This window comes from Astyanax mexicanus, chromosome 18 (genome assembly GCF_023375975.1).
Source record: "Astyanax mexicanus isolate ESR-SI-001 chromosome 18, AstMex3_surface, whole genome shotgun sequence".
Lineage (NCBI taxonomy): Eukaryota > Metazoa > Chordata > Actinopteri > Characiformes > Acestrorhamphidae > Astyanax > Astyanax mexicanus.
In genome coordinates, this window is record NC_064425.1 from 33,843,768 (window position 1) to 33,861,445 (window position 17,678).

Below are 17,678 nucleotides of genomic sequence, written 5' to 3' on the forward strand. Positions count from 1 at the left end.
CCTATATAAAGAATCTGACTGTAATCTAAAATAAATGGTGACTTACTTTTTCTAAAATGTCTGTGTACTAAAATGCTAGGTAATAAAAATAATAACCTAGGCAAAAAGGTCATATACACTCACTATATCTGTATTCTCACTCAGGCCAGACTAACAACAGAGAAATTAAAAAAAAAGATTAAAAAACATTTTTTTATAATAGAGACTAGGCTTACAAGAGTTGTGAAGGGCAGGCAAGTTCAGTAACAAAATGGCAGCAAATGTAAAGGACATACCAAAAAGCAATTGGGCAAAGCAGAGTCATACACGGTAAATCCAACAACACAAGGGAGAAGGCAAAAGAGAGGTCCAAAAATACAAAAACGGTTGGCAACTCATAATCAATAGAATAGACATAGCAAAAGACAATAAACAGTAGTCCGAAAAGGGTCAGTAATGACGTAGGCAAAACAATACAATGCATTGTAGAAGAGCTAGGAAAACTAGATTCAATACTCAGCACTGAACTGAGCAAACAGAGGGGTATATATTCTAGGGAGGACAGGTGGAGCCAATTAGTAACTTGGAGAGAGTGAACGCTGTAGCGTCCTGTGATTAGTGGAGTCAGAGAAGTCTTGTGTAGGTGCATGCTGGGAAGTTGAGTCTGTAGAGAACAGTTTAGAGTCTTGAGCAGGCAGCCTGACAGTTATCAGTAAATATTACCTAAATCTGAGACACACAAATGTACATATCTACTATTGTCTTCTGACATGATTTATTTGCACAATAGTCGTGTCCTCAACCCTTGCCCACTAGAGTTAAGGCCTTATTTCATTCATGCTTACAGAAGTGTGTAACTGCCACTAGGCAATTTTTTATCTACGTCATATTGTTTGAGTCTCTCAGTATGACTAACCATTGCCCTGCTTCCTTTTTGCCAGTCTATTTTTTATTGTTACTTACAGTACTTATCAATCTTTTAAATATACAAATACTTCACATGGCTGTGCAGTGATAAAGCATAAGTAGACTATAAATATATATTTTGCATGAGTGTATTTATTAGATGTCGCAGGGTATTGTTTAAAAAGAGCAGCTTCAGTAAATAAAAATATATCAGATTTTAGTTTGAATTCTCTGTATTGAACTTTTGAATATATTTCCTCAGTAATTTATGCGAGCAGTATTTATGTGGTGGGACCAACAGCATCCTCTCCATCTGCCCTGATTTATAAATATTGTACAAAGACTGTGTAAATTGTGAAACCTGAAACTCTTTAGTATGGTAATGTGAGTTGATTAAACCCTCAGCATATCAACAGTGTATTTTTTAATGTCCAGTATGTCCCATAAATGTGTGTTCTACAAAATCGTATTTTATGGGTCAGTAAGATTATGTAGAATGCTGAAACTTTCTATACAGAAAAAAACAAAAACAAAATTATTATATGCAACCTGGGATTTAAAACAGTTTTCCTTTTCCTTTTACTTAGTAATTATTAATAGTGTCTTAATTATAATAGAATGAAATAGAATCTTATTGAGGCAGAATTTATTAATTTCATTTAACATCCTCAACAAGTAAAATACAATAGGATTTATTTGTATCCCATTTGTGTATATATATATGTATATATATATATATATATATATATATATATATATATATATACGTATATATATATATATACGTATATATATATACGTATATATATATATATACGTATATATATATATATATATATATATATATATATATATATATATATATACAGGAGGAACATTGCTTTATAGTTATACTGAATTATGGATTAAATCTCATAACAAACTCTACCCTACACAATTGTCACCATAAAAAAATAACAATACAGAGAATACCATCAATTTTTTATGGTTTAACACAGAATATAGTTTTTTTTAAGCAATTGGTACCACTAATATATACAGAATTCCATTTTGTAAATCTTACTTTTTTTTTTTTTTTTTTTCGTGTATTTACGTTTAGAGGCAGTATATTTAAATTTCTGATAAATATTTAAGGTTTAAGGAGATTATGGGTTCTTTCACACCTGAAAGTCCGGACCGTGGTCCGAACCAAGGTTCGTGTGTTTGCTACATTGTATATATTTGGTCCGCTTATTTTTGTTTTCACACTGCAGTTTAGGGAGCCACCAAAGATATTTGTGTGATACTCCTACATCCTTTCATCATCACTTACGTATCGATGCGTTTTCCTTAACTTGACGCTGATTGGTTTTAGAAGGACATGTGTCTGAAGTTGGCGTGTTGATAATTCAGCAGGTGGTTCATTCAGTGGGAAGCCTTTCCAGAATAAGGATAAAATGTTTACAAAATGTAACAGATTCATTTTGTCTCCATAGTAGTTCTGCTACTGACTGCAGCCTGCAGGAAGGCGAAGTTGGACAGCTCCGCCCACTTTTCAGCATCATGTCTTAGCTCCGCCTCTGAACGGAAGAAAACAATGTACAGGGCAGTTAGCAGACTTACAAAAATATAATGTGCTGCGTTGTCCTGCTTAAATACTGTGCATACACTACAAGCTGGCGAGACTGACAAGGCGTGGACAAAGTGGGCGGGACTGGACGTGCTGGACGTCCAACTCCGCCTTCCCGCAGGCTGCAGTCAGTAGTAGATGGTTATTTTTTTTCTTCTGCTGCCGTTGTTGAGTAACGGTAACTCTCAGCTTCCTGTAATTGGTCCGAAAGTTTGAACCATCCAGAAAAGCTCTTTCACACTGCAGGAGAACCGGACCATGGTTCAGAAGATCCGAACCGAGACCACCTCTCTTGGTTGGACCAAAATCTGGTCCTTTGGTCCGGACCATGGTTCGCAGCCCCTTTCACACCTGCTACTTTGGTTCGGACCAAATTGAAAAGTCTGAAAGTCCGGACCAAACGAGGCAGGTGTGAAAACACCCTAAGTGTGATTAGTCACAATTATTCACAGAATATTGTTGTAATTAACCGTCTCTGTGTGTAAAAGACGAGGTTGACGGTCAGTACTGGATGATCTTCAGGCAGCACTGCATTTATAACAGGCTGTACTGATTCTGTACCACTAATACAGATACACAGAGCCACCCCATCCACCTGAAAGACACAGTAATTTATAGTAAATTTTCTAGGCTCACGTATTGTTGCTGATTAATAGAGATGCAGAGTCAGGATTAGTTCAATTTAACACCTTAATAAGACACAATAAGATACAGAGTCTGCAAATGTGATGCTGTGACTTTAAAGGGTTAAATATGCACTTATATCCTGTTACAAGCTTACTGTCTGATTATTTCCTGTTCTTCTCTTTTTTTTCTTCAGGTATTTGACTTTTGCCATGCTTACAGACATCCAGACTCCGCCCCTCTGAAGGTTTTAGGAAGGAGGTGAAGGAAGCCTCACGTCTGCCACTGTCGTCACCCTGACTGCCTCCCTCTCCTCCTCCTGCTTCCTTCTTATCTGTCAGTCATCCTCCATTCTCCGCCCAGTGAGAACTGAACCGGACTCAAACTCATCAATAAACGGTGACAAACAGGTCCACTGGGGAGCACAAGTATATTATTATTATTATAATTATGATTTTATTTTATTTGATTTGATTTTTTTGGTTGTTGTCACTTTTATTTAGCATTTTTTCTTTTGTAATTGTACATAATCAATTTCAAATCTTATAGTTTTGTACATGTAATTTTTATGGTGTGTAATTTTTTTATAAAAAAATAAAAGAGCGGATTAATTCTATACTCTTCGGCTTGTAATTATTCTCGAGAGGTCGCGGCCGACGTTCGAGTCTAATGACTTTTCCTTCAGGCATTATCTGTCTGGCTCGGTATCAAAAGCTCCTGTACGTGAGCCGTTCTCACGGAGCTTTGGATATTACATTTACTCAGCTCTTTAATATATACGCTTCTGAATCAGTTCTTTAGACAGATTAAAGCCAGAAAAGAGCGTGATATTCTCATAACTGGATATCTGTACAGCAGCAGATATTACAAAGAAAAATCATTTCCTTACAGCAGTCAAAGCAAAACATTATGACCACTACTGTGTGTCTAGACCGATTTTGTGTCCATATTTTCAGCTTAACTGATCAAAAAGGACACTCTGTAGTTGTATAATAATTACAGACTGTAGTTCAGTATCTGTTATTATTATCCTCCTAATAAAAGAGCAGCTGTTATTATTTGGGTGGTGGGCGGTTATTCTCAGCACTGTAGTGATTAGCACTGATTAGCATGGTGGTGGTGTATGAGGTGTTAGTGTGTGTTGTTCTGGTACAGTGAGTGGATCAGATGCAGCAGTGCTGCTGGAGTTTTTAAACACCTTACCATACTCTACCAAAAGCATCCTGAGAGCACTGGTCAAGGGCTAGAGGATGTGAAGAATAGTGTCCTATATATACTCTGTGGAGCTGAAAATAAAATAGATAATAGGTAAATAAACTACACCCAGCTCAAAGAATTTACTCAATATACAGCTCAAAAATATTGAAGAGACCACTTCAGTTTCTGAATCAGTTTCTCTGATTTTGCTATTTATAGGAAGCAAATGCAGAAAATGAGAAATGGCTGAAATAACAATAAAGATGCAGAGCTTTCAGACCTCAAATAATGCAAATAAAACAAGTTCATATTCATAAACCTTTAAGAGTTCAGAAATCAGTATTTGGTGGAATAACCCTGGTTTTTAATCACAGTTTTCATTCATCTTGGCATGTTCTCCTCCACCAGTCTTACACACTGCTTTTGGATAACTTTATGCCTTTAATCCTGGTGCATAAATTCAAGCAGTTTCGCTTTGTTTGATGGTTTGTGATCATCCATCTTTCTCTTTATTATATTCCAGAGGTTTTCAATTTGGTAAAATCAGAGAAACTCATAATTTTTAAGTGGTCTCTTATTTTATTTTCAGAGCTTTACTTGATGTAACAGTGAGTGTGCAGTGTAAATTGAACAGCTGAGACAAATTACAAACTAATTAGTTCCTGTCATCATTTATTTGCATAATGGCCGTGTATCCACCCTTAACCCTTAACCCATTATTGTGTAGTCTTGTTGACCAGAGCTACCTTTCCTTTGGTTATTCATTTAATACTTGAATAAAGAATGAGGAACATTAATGTTAGTAGGTAATTAATTAATGTGATATTTCTTACTAGCCACTAATTATTACTAACTTATTAGGCAGAGTTTAACTTTTTGAAATGTTTATTTAGTATAATAATAATATTAGTCACACATTGCAGAAAAGAAAATGGTGACTTGCTCTTACAGCCTACAACACTGTGATTAGGCTGTCAAGCATTACACAACATATATATATATATATCATTTTTCACATAATAAGGTGCAAAATGCTTTAATTTTTATAATTTAGTGCACCTTTTGTATAAATTCTACCAGTCAGGTTGTACTGCAAGCTGTACTAAAGCCACTCTGCTGAAGTACAGCGTTATACAGGAGTATCAGTTTAGTTTCTCCAGCACTAAAACTAAAGCAGTATTAGCATTAGCCACTTACCGCGCTAAGCAATAGCTCTTTCACCATTCAGAGGTGAGTATTATTGGCCTGTAGCCTGTTGCTAACCCCAGCTGGCACTGCTGGAGCAGCATTAGCATTACCCGCTAATCATAGTGCTAGCTCTTTCATTGTTCAGAGGTGAGTATTATCGGTGTAGCGCAATTTAAAAAGTGTGTTGTATTAGCTTAGCTTAGCTTTACAGATCTAAAGTGAGACCTGCTGAATTAAAAGGAAAACATGGCGACACCCCTGTTCCTTACTAGTGTAGCATAATGCGCTTTATTATCCAGTGCTCCTTATGTATGAAAATAGACCAGAAAATAGATGTTTATTGATAGTTTGCCTTATAATCCGATGCACCTTATAGTGCAAAGAATATGGTAACTGAATACCCAAACAAGCGTAGCTGTGGTGGGCAAGATTTCACACTAGTAGCAAGTAAAGTTTGTGACGACTTTCCAAACATGAAAATAAATTAGCCAGTTGGAAAGAGGTGCAATAACAAGTACTAACAGGTAAATTTACCTTATATTTTAATAGTGTCTTAGCTGTTTAGAGTAGGTAATATTTACTCAAAATGTGGGGTGCATTTTACACATATACATATATAATTATACACATTTATAAACATTGTTTTTTTTTTATTATAATCATTACATCATAATTTTATATTTGAGTAATGTACAGAAAAGACGCCATCAAATTGTGGCGTTGTTGTATGGCTTAGAAATAAGAAATAAGCCAGTACTAATTTTATTTACTAAAGCTCAGCACAGTGCATGTTTCAGGAGATAAACAGAGCTCAGGATAACAAAGGAGGCAGAATAAAAGTAAAAAAAAAAAAAAACTGCACTCTCTTATAGAAAATTGGAAGCAAAAACTAAGAAAATATGCGCCCTGGGAAAAGTAAAGCCCAAACCTCGTCCTCATAATCACCAAAACTATTACTATCCCGGGTTCAGAACACTCCCTCTCAGCTATCCATTTATCAGAGCGGGTGGAGACTCTATTAATGGGCTTTGGGTAAAGGCTAAGGCCAGCTCTAGCCATGTACTTCTAAATGACCATCCAGAGAGTAAGAACCTTAACTCTGCTCTAAATCATCCTAGAGGGGTTATTACATAGACCATAAAACTGAGGAATCATCCATACTGCTGCAGCAGGTGATCAATGAACTTTGGCCCAATCAGAAAACAGCATTGGAAAACGGAAGTGCAAAAATCAACACTAAAAGAGTTAAATTTAACACAAAACGTGTTTATATGGGAAAAATCACCACCTATATCTACATTTAACACTTCACAAAGTTTTGGAACAACTCCCTTCAATTTCCAAAACTTTTTGTACTCTATATTGTTTATTACATTTTCTGAATTAGGAAAAAAGTTAGATATAGCACAAGAAAAAGGATAAACTGATCTAAATAAACTTTATTTAGAACAGGAGATGTCACGAAAGACCACCAATCAAGCAGTGTAGCATTTCACCAGTGGAGACCCTTATCCATCATCCAACCCAACACCAATGGAATCACCACAACTAAACTAAACTTATATAAACATATAGCCCCCTTATATATATAACTAATATAACCCCCTTATAACCCTTGCTGGGAGGAGGCGGAGTCTGTGAGACAGAATACACTGTGGGGAATTGAATTTTAACTCTGAACAAGAACACAAACACTGTGGATTGTTAGGATCACTCCCAAAAAGGTCACATCATGTTTAGACTGTGATTCTGACACTGTGGAATTTACTGTGAGGACAGTAATGGCATAGGGTGGAGAAAAATACAGTAAAGATTTAACAATAGAACAACCAAAAGACATTTTATTATACTGGCAAGTACAATATTCAGGGCCCTATCTTACACAAAGCGCGTTTTGATTGTCATTGCTATCTTGCACCCTGCCAAGCCAACAGTCCATTATATATATATATATATATATATATACACTGCTCAAAAAAATAAAGGGAACACTCAAATAACACAATATAACTCCAAGTAAATCAAACTTCTGTGAAATTAAACTGTCCACTTAGGAAGCAACACTGATTGACAATCAATTTCACCTGCTGTTGTGCAAATGGAATAGACAACATGTGGAAATTATTGGCAATTAGCAAGACACACTCAATAAAGGAGTGGTTCTGCAGGTGGGGACCACAGACCACTTCTCAGAACCTATGCTGTCTGGCTGATGTTTTGGTCAGTTTTGAATGTTGGTGGCGCTTTCACACTCGTGGTAGCATGAGACGGGCTCTACAACCCACACAAGTGGCTCAGGTAGTGCAGCTCATCCAGGATGGCACATCAATGCGAGCTGTGGCAAGAAGGTTTGCTGTGTCTGTCAGCGTAGTGTCCAGAGGCTGGAGGCGCTCCAGTACACCAGGAGACGTGGAGGAGGCCGTAGGAGGGCAACAACCCAGCAGCAGGACCGCTACCTCCGCCTTTGTGCAAGAAGGAACAGGAGGAGCACTGCCAGAGCCCTGCAAAATGACCTCCAGCAGGCCACAAATGTGCATGTGTCTGCACAAACGGTTAGAAACCGACTCCATGAGGATGGTATGAGGGCCCGACGTCCACAGATGGGGGTTGTGCTCACAGCCCAACACCGTGCAGGACGCTTGGCATTTGCCAGAGAACACCAGGATTGGCAAATTCGCCACTGGCGCCTTGTGCTCTTCACAGATGAAAGCAGGTTCACACTGAGCACATGACAGACGTGACAGAGTCTGGAGACGCCGTGGAGAGCGGTCTGCTGCCTGCACCATCCTTCAGCATGACCGGTTTGGCAGTGGGTCAGTAATGGTGTGGGGTGGCATTTCTTTGGAGGGCCGCACAGCCCTCCATGTGCTCACCAGATGTAGCCTGACTGCCATTAGGTACCGAGATGAGATCCTCAGACCCCTTGTGAGACCGTATGCTGGTGCGGTTGGCCCTGGGTTCCTCCTAATGCAGGACAATGCTAGACCTCATGTGGCTGGAGTGTGTCAGCAGTTCCTGCAAGATGAAGGCATTGAAGCTATGGACTGGCCCGCCCGTTCCCCAGACCTGAATCCGATTGAGCACATCTGGGACATCATGTCTCGCTCCATCCACCAACGTCACGTTGCACCACAGACTGTCCAGGAGTTGGCGGATGCTTTAGTCCAGGTCTGGGAGGAGATCCCTCAGGAGACCATCCGCCACCTCATCAGGAGCATGCCCAGGCGTTGTAGGGAGGTCATACAGGCACGTGGAGGCCACACACAATACTGAGCCTCATTTTGACTTGTTTTAAGGACATTACATTAAAGTTGGATCAGCCTGTAGTGTGTTTTTTCACTTTAATTTTGTGTGTGGCTCCAAATCCAGGCCTCCATTGGTTAATAAATTTGATTTCCATTGATGATTTTTGTGTGATTTTGTTGTCAGCACATTCAACTTTGTACAGAACAAAGTATTCAATGAGAATATTTCATTCATTCAGATCTAGGATGTGTTATTTGAGTGTTCCCTTTATTTTTTTGAGCAGTGTATATATATATATATATATATATATATATATATATATATATATATATATATATATATATATATATATATATATATACCGGGCCATCTAAAAATAGAATATCTTTAACTAGTTGTTTTATATCAGTAATTCAGTTCAAAATGTGAAACTCATATGTTATATAGATGTATTACACACAGAGTGATCTATTTTAAGTGTTTATTTATTTCATTGTTGATGATTATGGCTTACAGCCAATGAAAACCCAAAAATCAGTGTATTAGAAAATTTGAACATTATATTCAACCAGACCAATTGGTCCTTTTGGCAGTGTGGGCAGTGTGCCAAGTCCTGCTGGAAAATAAAATCTGCATCTCTATAAAAGTTGTCAGTAGCAGAGGGAAGCATGAAGTTCTGTAAGATTTTGTGGGAAAACAAAACTGCACTGACTTTAGACTTGATAATAAAACACAGTGGATCAACACCAGCAGATGACATGTCTCTCCAAACCATCACTGATTGATGGAAACTTCACACTAGACCTCGAGCAGTTTGGACTGTGTGTCTCTCCACTCTTCCTCCAGACTCTGATCCCTTGATTTACAAATCAAATATAAAATTTACTGATGATCAGTGATGGTTTGGAGAGATATTTCATCTGCTGGTGTTGATCCACTGTGTTTTATTATCAAGTCTAAAGTCAGTGCAGTTTTGTTTTCCCACAAAATCTTACAGCACTTCATGCTTCCCTCTGCTGACTACTTTTATGGAGATGCAGATTTCATTCAGATGCAGAGTTACTGAGGACTCTGTGTTTGAGGACTCTCTTAGTGTTTGAAATGTGCTCACAATTATAGGATGATCCAAAGAGACAATACAGTGCATAATTAAATTATTAAAGGTGAATGGGATTTTATTTCTCTGACAAAAAAAAACCTTTTCTATTGTGATTGAGTGTGGATGGTGTAAGTGGGTGACGGGCAGATCTTGTGCGCTCTGGAACTCTGTCCACTGTGTTTATTGACGTATTTATTAATGGAGCAGATAAATAGCTCTTGCTGATTCATCCTCCTGCTGTAACTCACTCTCAGAGCTCTCTGAGCTTCTGAGTTCTGTCCCGGGAGATCTTCAGTCCTGCGGACCTGCAGGTTCTGATAAAGGACATGGAGAAGAAGACACAGGTGAGTCAATGCATCTTCATTTCACTCCAGCTCACCGTTTCAAAATAACAGTATGATCATAACATCTGCTAAACATAAACCTGTTTAAACACCCACAGCATGATAATAAAACAGGTACAGCAGGTGTCTTATCCTCAGCTCTGTGTTAAGATAATCACTTGAGTATAAAAAATTATATAAAAATAATACAAATTCATTGCAAACTGCAGCACCTGAAGCACAGGAGAGATGCTCGCTGATCAACACGACTTCACAGGAGTTATGCACCGAGCAATGAGTCAATGGCACTACCGACACAAAGGACATGAAAACAGACAAGGGTAAGATTTATCTGTTCAAAATGACAAAACCAAATTGCCAAAATGATCAGGAAGGAACTGGATAAACAGGCAGAAATTGCTACACAGGCTGAAAAAAGACAAGAAAAGACTCACAATGCAATTACGGGAGGTTGGCAATACTTCGCAGGAGCAAAAATAAATTTGGACAAAACAAGGCGGTGTGGATGGGAACAGAAAATCCCCCATCCTTGAATATATTGAATAAATATAACAAGAACAAATTGCGCAAATTACAATTGGGCATTGAAGGAAACTAAAATTAAGGATAAGAATTAAAACAGTGGAATGCAGCAAATTATAAAAAGAGAATTCAAATGATTAAAATGTTTGTTTTGTCTAAATTAATATTTTTAGGGACTGTTTTCCCACCCTCAGAAAAATGTATACAAAGAATGAATATGATCTGTGTACATTTTATTTGGGGAAATAACCGTGAGGTTACAAAAAGAAATATTGTACAAACAAAAGCAACTGGATATTAGTAACAAATAAAGATATTTGCGATTCATTAATTTAACATATATACAATGGGATGGTCCAACATAAACACCCAAACCCCTCAAAAAGCATTTTTTATAGAAAGATTACAGAAAAAAGATCTGTCTGAAAATGTTAAAGATGTAATGATACTTAAGTGTCGGCAGACTGGCGGTCAGAGCGGTCGTCAAGAGGAGCTTCTACGTCACCACGAAGATGAGCCCCATGAAGAACTGTTGTGATGAACAATAGAGCACCTGCTCATTAACTGCCACGAATTTTATGAAGGACATATAGGACTACATTGACGTAGATCCTAAAAAAATAGGGATAATATAAACCCTAGAACAAAGATTTGGTAACATTTTATAATGTATAATGCTTTCATGAATATACCATTAACTAATGAATAATATTTTTTTTTCACATTTTAAGGAAAAAAAAAAGTGACTAACATATTTGTAAATACTAATAAACTCATTGGATACTGCCAGTAATTTAACATTTCTAAATATAAATATCCATGCTGATAACTAAGTGTCATGTGTAAACATTTGCTCATATTCAAATTCTGATAAACTAATGCTTTGTTTATATCTACTGATCATTAGTTAAAAATACATTTATGAAAGTTATTATAAAGTATTACCAAAGATTTTTAGTGGAATATTTTGTCTATAGCAAATTGTAAGTTGTTGAAGATTAGATATAAAATTCAGATACCCTCTCACATAGTTATTAAACAGATCATTGTCACGCAGGAAGGTGAGAAGACGGACATAATTGCAGTATATAAATTTAATGTAAAGAAACAAGATAAACAAAAGCAAAACAAAAAACAAACACTGCAAATGCAAAATACTCAAAAACTAAACTGGGAAACCAAATAACTAAGAACAGAACAAAAACTCAATCAAAACTAAGAAACCAATATCACTTCAATGAAAACAAACCACACACACACACACACACACACACACACATACTGGTTTTGGTGGTTTACAAGGTCATTTCCAAATTCCGGTACTGGACATGGTTTAAAAGGACACATATTTCTTTCAATCTTTGCAACATGATAAATATTTTAAAAAATAGTATAAGCTTAAGATATGATACATCCAATTTAAAATTTCAATTCTGTGCATTTTCTTTCATGATATGATGTATCTGACCTTTTGGTGGTTTACAGAGACATATCTGTAACGCTGATTATAAGGTCAGACATGGTTTAAAAGGACAGTACATTTTACACTACACATACCTGGTAATAATCTGTTTTAGCAGACCAACCATGAATAACAAGGACAGCCTGAACACCACACACATACCTGGTAATAATCTGTTTTAGCAGACCAACCATGAATAACAAGGACAGCCTGAACACCACACACATACCTGGTAATAATCTGTTTTAGCAGACCAACCATGAATAACAAGGACAGCCTGAACACCACACACACACCTGACAAGACTCAATAGGAGGAACCACCCATTGGGCTATATCTACCCACCACAAAAGCCCAAATAAGACATCGAGACCTGCCTTGCATTTCAAGCTGTGCTGCTGTGTATAGAGAAACAAGATCCATAGTCCTGAACAATAAGATTGTAAAGAAAAATAAAGTAGATTCTTTTAGTTTATTTTTGGGGTAGTAGTGTTGCCTACTACCGAAAGGTGGAGGGTTAGTTTAGCAGTGATTGTGGGGAGACCACAAACGTTCAATAACAGAAGAGCCATTTTCTGGAAATGGAGACATTAAATCAATAAGAGGGTCTGGAGTACAACAGAGCACAATAATATGAACATTGTGAATAGTAGCAGCAATTGAAATTAATATGATGTTCAGCTAAATCAGACCTGAACTTTCCCGATTCTTATTTAAAGACCAGTAGATGTGGGAGAAAACAAAAGTGCTGCAGGAGTGGATATGTTCTGAGATGCAGTGTCTAAACAACAACAAAAAAGTGTGATGTGCTGTACTTGCTCAGTGGACAATTGCAGGTGACTCTCTTGTCTTGCTCCCAGAGCTGCCAGTGTAAAAAACAAAAAGTTACCAGCCAAAGTGTTCAGTGACAAGTTACAATTTGCAAAGAAAATCAGGCCCATTTGATTTCAGAATATTAAATACCTAGAGCCCTGACAAATTATCTTGAATGAAAGGAAGCAAACCATCAATACAATGAACAAAGTCCAGATTTGCTCAGCACTGCCACCAAAACTAAATGCACTAAAGTATTTATGACCCTGATCAGAAGCCAAGCTGGCCAGTGGTCACTTTGGAGCACTTATAAAGTGCAAGCAGACATTTTTATATTATAGACTCATATATACACAAATTTCTATTAAAAAGTTGTGGTCCTGTGCAATAAATAAATAAAGGAGTTCAATGATAATTTAATAACTGTATTTAATTGAAAAGACATCAAGATATCCAACTTCAAACTCTCTAGTTTGTATGGGCTATTAGGTTTCTTTTATATTTGGCATTCTAGTTCAATTAAGTTAAAAGGTTTCATTGTTAAAATGTTTGTTGAAAACAGATAAACTTCACAAATAAGAAAACAGTAACTGACTAAAAATTACTGAAATTCATGCTGTGAGTAGATCAGATATAGCAATGCTGCTAGATTTTAAAACACCTCAAATTTCAGTCTAGTAGTGACTGTCAACCAACCAAAACTTTCCAGCCAACAGCGTCCTGTACAGTAGCAGAGGAGCTATAAATTCTCTGACTTCTACAAAATGGATCAACAACAAAGGATTGTTTAACAGAGTGGATACTAGCATATGCTAAAGCTAGCGTTAGAATAGCTGGCTAAAACAGCACTGAATGCACTGCGCCAGAGTAAAACGCTCAGACACCACCAGCATCTCAGTCTACTACCCTGGATTTAATTACCGGACGAGGATCAGCTTCACTCGTGTGGAGCTCGATTTGGACTCGAAAAGCCGGACATTATTCTAAACACGGTGACATGTAAAAACTCTGTAAAAACTGCTTGACATTAAAGATAGATCGACAACTAACTTAACCTGTTCCATCATCTCCGTACAAACCATCAGACAGAGTATGAGTAATATGAAAAGCTTCTGGATCCCACTGTCCAAGACGAACCTAAACCACCTAGGTAAGGTATCCAAAACACAAACTCAGCAAACTTCAGTCACTCTATAAAAAAGTGCCTACGACAAAAAAGGCAGCAGATGGCAAGAGAGAACAAATGCAGTTAAGTACAAATGAAAATGTATAAGAGATTACTTGTCTTCTAAATATAAGGCAGCTAAATAAATAGAAATATTTTATTACGATTAAGTTTATTACGATTTAAATAGCCATGTTCTGTATTTCAGTTATGAAGAGTACTTATCTTGGACACGTGTTCATTTTAAAGTGTGTTTAAAATGTTCTTTGATTTGTTGTAAATGTTTGCAAAGAAAATCAGGTAGGCCACATGCCTTGCACATTCTTGAAATGATCTGTATACTGATCTGTACACTGTTAATAAGTAAATAAATTGCCTTAAAATTGTTTTGTGCGCGCGCATAGAGACATATTTAACTCCTGACAAGAAATCATTGTGCTGTTTTAAAATTTCTCAAGATCTTGTGCCATATATATATATATATATATATATATATATATATATATATATATATATATACATACAGGGGTTGGACAATGAAACTGAAACACCTGGTTTTAGATTGACCCTGTGGAGCTCCCGACGGACAGTTCTGGTACCCTGGATACCGTGGCTCTTGATACATCACAAAGACTTGCTGTCTTGGTGCCATTTTGCTGGAGCATCTGTGACCAACAATTTGTCCTCTTTTGAACTCTGGTATGTCTCCCATAATGTTGTGTGCATTGCAATATTTAGAGTAAAACTGTGCTCTTACCCTGCTAATTGAACCTTCACACTCTTACAGCTCTTACTGGTGCAATGTGCAATTAATGAAGATTGGTCACCAGGCTGCTCCAATTTAGCCATGAAACCTCCCACACTAAAATGACAGGTGTTTCAGTTTCCTCTATGTATGTATGTATGTATGTATGTGTGTATATATATTTTCTGATTTCTGCCCTAAACGTTTCTGTTATCTTGACCCGCAAGTTGCGTGGCGCAGTGATATGAATGACGTGCGGAGCTGCGGAGAAGTTCGCGTGTAGCATGGCCACAGACCAGCGCTACGTAATTATAATACCATACAATTACATTACATTTATCACCTGTGCAACATCACAAAGATCACGGTTTGCTTTGTTACTTTGCTGTATTGTGATTATTATCATTAAAAGCGTCATAGACCGTTTTCCTGAAAGCGGTGGGAATTCGGCTTGGGCAGACAGTCTAATCACATGTGAAGCCTAGTGATAGGTAGGTACTCATTGCTGGATCTTCCTTGTTTGGATTTATGCTGCTTTTCTCTGTTCTTTAGGTTAGAGATTCAGTGGCTGCTTCACCTGAAGCTTCAGGGTATGTTGCTGTTAAAGACTCATTTATCTATGATGTGTAAAACACATAGCACAGGACCCCCTCAGACTCTCGCTAATAACACAGTACCTCCTGTGACTGAACTACACCAAATCAATCAACCAGCTCCAACTAAACATGCTTTATTTTACAAATAAATTAACTGTTTATCAACTTCGCATCTTACATTACATTTGCTGAACTATTTTTTTATTTAAAATAATTTTTACTTTGTAAAATAGAAATAGAAAATATTTTGCAGTACACCTCACAGAACTGATTCATACAGCAGTACACCTCACATAACTGATTCATACAGCAGTACACCTCACAGAACTGATTCATACAGCACTACACCTCACATAACTGATTCATACAGCAGTACACCTCACAGAACTGATTCATACAGCACTACACCTCACAGAACTGATTCATACAGCAGTACACCTCACAGAACTGATTCATACAGCAGTACACCCTTCAGAACTGATTCATACAGCAGTACACCTCACAGAACTGATTCATACAGCAGTACACCCTTCAGAACTGATTTATACAGCACTACACCTCACATAACTGATTCATACAGCAGTACACCTCACAGAACTGATTCATACAGCACTACACCTCACATAACTGATTCATACAGCACTACACCTCACATAACTGATTCATACAGCAGTACACCTCACAGAACTGATTCATACAGCAGTACACCTCACATAACTGATTCATACAGCAGTACACCTCACAGAACTGATTCATACAGCAGTACACCCTACAGAACTGATTCATACAGCACTACACCTCACAGAACTGATTCATACAGCAGTACACCCTTCAGAACTGATTCATACAGCAGTACACCTCACATAACTGATTCATACAGCAGTACACTTCACAGAACTGATTCATACAGCACTACACCTCACATAACTGATTCATACAGCACTACACCTCACATAACTGATTCATACAGCACTACACCTCACATAACTGATTCATACAGCAGTACACCTCACATAACTGATACAGCACTACACCTCACATAACTGATTCATACAGCAGTACACCTCACAGAACTGATTCATACAGCACTACACCTCACAGAACTGATTCATACAGCAGTACACCTCACAGAACTGATTCATACAGCACTACACCTCACATAACTGATTCATACAGCAGTACACCTCACAGAACTGATACAGCACTACACCTCACATAACTGATTCATACAGCAGTACACCTCACAGAACTGATTCATACAGCACTACACCTCACAGAACTGATTCATACAGCAGTACACCTCACAGAACTGATTCATACAGCAGTACACCTCACAGAACTGATACAGCACTACACCTCACATAACTGATTCATACAGCAGTACACCTCACATAACTGATTCATACAGCACTACACCCTACAGAACTGATTCATACAGCAGTACACCCTACAGAACTGATTCATACAGCACTACACCTCACATAACTGATTCATACAGCAGTACACCTCACATAACTGATACAGCACTACACCTCACATAACTGATTCATACAGCAGTACACCTCACAGAACTGATTCATACAGCAGTACACCTCACATAACTGATACAGCACTACACCTCACATAACTGATTCATACAGCAGTACACCTCACATAACTGATTCATACAGCAGTACACCTCACATAACTGATTCATACAGCAGTACACCTCACAGAACTGATACAGCACTACACCTCACAGAACTGATTCATACAGCAGTACACCTCACATAACTGATTCATACAGCAGTACACCCTACAGAACTGATTCATACAGCAGTACACCCTATAGAACTGATTCATACAGCAGTACACCTCACATAACTGATTCATACAGCAGTACACCCTACAGAACTGATTCATACAGCAGTACACCTCACATAACTGATTCATACAGCAGTACACCCTTCAGAACTGATTCATACAGCAGTACACCTCACATAACTGATTCATACAGCAGTACACCCTACAGAACTGATTCATACAGCAGTACACCTCACATAACTGATTCATACAGCAGTACACCTCACATAACTGATTCATACAGCAGTACACCTCACATAACTGATTCATACAGCAGTACACCTCACATAACTGATTCATACAGCAGTACACCTCACAGAACTGATTCATACAATAGTACA

General features: G+C 37.6%; 1 protein-coding gene and 2 long non-coding RNA genes across 13 annotated transcripts in view; 1 reads left to right on the forward strand and 2 right to left on the reverse strand.

The window, feature by feature from the left end:
• The window catches only part of zgc:172282 (leucine-rich repeat and fibronectin type III domain-containing protein 1-like protein), a 292,848-nt gene extending 289,114 nt beyond the window's left edge, over positions 1–3,734 (forward strand). The window contains exon 7 of the mRNA XM_015601224.3: positions 3,315–3,734. The gene's annotated coding sequence lies outside the window, so the exon portion shown is untranslated. The remainder of the gene's footprint in view (positions 1–3,314) is intronic.
• A 6,026-nt stretch (positions 3,735–9,760) lies between these two features.
• On the reverse strand, positions 9,761–11,605 carry LOC111194208 (uncharacterized). The gene is made up of 3 exons (XR_002650992.2): positions 11,164–11,605; positions 10,405–10,479; positions 9,761–10,162 (listed from the first exon to the last, which is right to left on the reverse strand). It is a non-coding gene; the product is annotated as an uncharacterized LOC111194208 (long non-coding RNA).
• Positions 11,606–15,555: 3,950 nt separating this feature from the next.
• LOC111190367 (uncharacterized) lies at positions 15,556–17,663 on the reverse strand. 11 transcript variants are annotated; one of them, XR_007425403.1, is made up of 6 exons: positions 17,230–17,663; positions 17,058–17,173; positions 16,706–16,825; positions 16,414–16,619; positions 16,054–16,203; positions 15,556–15,993 (listed from the first exon to the last, which is right to left on the reverse strand). It is a non-coding gene; the product is annotated as an uncharacterized LOC111190367 (long non-coding RNA). The 11 variants fall into 11 exon arrangements; XR_007425401.1 differs by having other exon boundaries at positions 17,028–17,173; XR_007425407.1 differs by lacking the exon at positions 16,414–16,619 and adding an exon at positions 16,294–16,353 and having other exon boundaries at positions 16,766–16,881; positions 16,972–17,173.
• Between the last annotated feature and the right edge of the window lie 15 nt (positions 17,664–17,678).